Raw genomic sequence first — 2068 nt, 5'->3', positions numbered from 1 at the left:
GAGCAATCATGCCCCGAACTACCAAAAACATTAATGTTTACCGAAGAAACTACATAAAAGGAAATAATCATCGGAGGGGTATCAATAGTAATAAAATTTCAAATATATCAAGGAAAAGAAAATATCATTTTAGGAATAAAATGGCTAGAACAAGTAAAACCATATAATCTAGAAGACAAACAATTAACAATAAATTATGAAAATAAAAGAGTAATAATAAAAAGAACTTTAGTAGGATAAAAATATGAAAATATATATACTTGCAAAGATAATAATAGAGGGATATTACAACAGATATTATACACCGATGATAGATACGGGAGCAGAAGCTAATATATGTAAATACAATTGTTTACCGGAAGATAAATGGGAAAAATTAAAAACACCGATAGTAGTAACAAGTTACTAGACTAAAAATTACCAAACGGATGTAATTTAGGGGTTAAAAAATGTAGTTTAGGAGTCCAACGCATAGGGAAAAGACCAAAATGACCCTAAATTAAAAGTTGACGGGGCCAACCAACGGACCGTCGATCGACTGATGGCCCGTTCTGCCAGTCTATCGATCGACTTCAGAGGAGGGGTTTTGGGGGTCTTGATCCACGGACTAGGACCACGGCCCGTAGTCTGACCTACGGTCCACAGGTCCGGCTGTGGTTGACCCTTAGAAGATTTTTTTCTGGGTTTCTGGGGAGGGGCTGCATGTGGCCAACCACGGACCCCACCTACGGTCGGTGGGTCAACCTACAGTCCGTATGTGACCCCGTTGATGGCACCTGCAACTTCTAGAATTCAGCAGTTTAGGTTTTCTAGAATACCGGGTGTTACAAAGATTTCACTGAGGGTCATGTAATAGGTTGGTCCGTATCATATAATAATAAAAAGACAAACAAGTAGGATTTAATTTTTAAAATATTTGAAAGTAGTATAAAATTTTCTACTAAATGTAAATTTCTTCCAAAATTGGAAAAAATAATAATGCAATCCTATAATAAAATATATTTTCTATAAACTTATGACCATGTTTTGTGGATACTACTTATTATAATTTAAACAATACTAATTCTTTTCCTTATAAGAAAATATTGACTCAAAATGTTTGGCTAGTATAAGACTAGATACAAAAGCTACATATAATTCAAGAAGATACTCCCTCATTTAAATTTATTCCAAAATAGTTATTGCTGACAATAAAATATTCTTTAATTCAAACTACTCAAAAAAATTCATATATATATATATAGGTCAATCTTAGGCAAAGACATGAACAACAACAATTATGAAATATTGATTAACCTCAATACTAATTTAGAAAAAAAGTTCACAGAGGGTCATGTAATAGGTTTGTGCGTATCATATATTAATAAAATGACAATTAAGTAGGATTTACTTTTCAAAATATTTGAAAGTAGTATAAAATTTCTTCTAAATGTAATTTCTTCCAAAATTGGAAAAAATAATATTGTAATACTATAAGAAACATATTTGCTTTAAACTTATTACCATGTTTTGTGGATACTACTTATTCAAATTTAAACACACCTAATTCTTTTCCTTATAAGAAAAGATTGACTCAAAATGTTTGGCTAGTATAAGACCGGATCCAAAAACTACATATAATTCAAGATGATACACTCTCATTTAAGTTTATTCCAAATAAGTTATTGTTGACAATAAAAAAATCTCTAATTAAAACTACTCAAAATAATTTAGAATTCAAAATTTTCATATATACATATATATATATATAAGGGTCAATCTTAGGCAAAGACAAGAACAGAAGAAGAAGAACAACAAAGTTATTCTTTAACAAACACATATATCCTCATATTACTTCTCTTTAGCAATGCCTAGAAACAAAGTAATATTTGCTTTGATTGAAAATGAAACTGATAGAAAAGTCTCATACAAGAAAAGACACAAAGGGTTCTTGAAAAAGGCACAAGAACTCATGACTCTTTGTGACATTGAAATGGCTGCCATCATCTATAGTCCTTATAGTGATGAACCTAAGGTGTTTCCCAATCATCGTGCTGCAATCAACACCTTTCGAAAGTTTAAAGAATTG

The sequence above is a fragment of the Solanum tuberosum genome, unplaced genomic scaffold (assembly GCF_000226075.1).
Source record: "Solanum tuberosum cultivar DM 1-3 516 R44 unplaced genomic scaffold, SolTub_3.0 scf00940, whole genome shotgun sequence".
NCBI lineage: Eukaryota > Viridiplantae > Streptophyta > Magnoliopsida > Solanales > Solanaceae > Solanum > Solanum tuberosum.
This window is presented reverse-complemented; position numbering follows the sequence as displayed.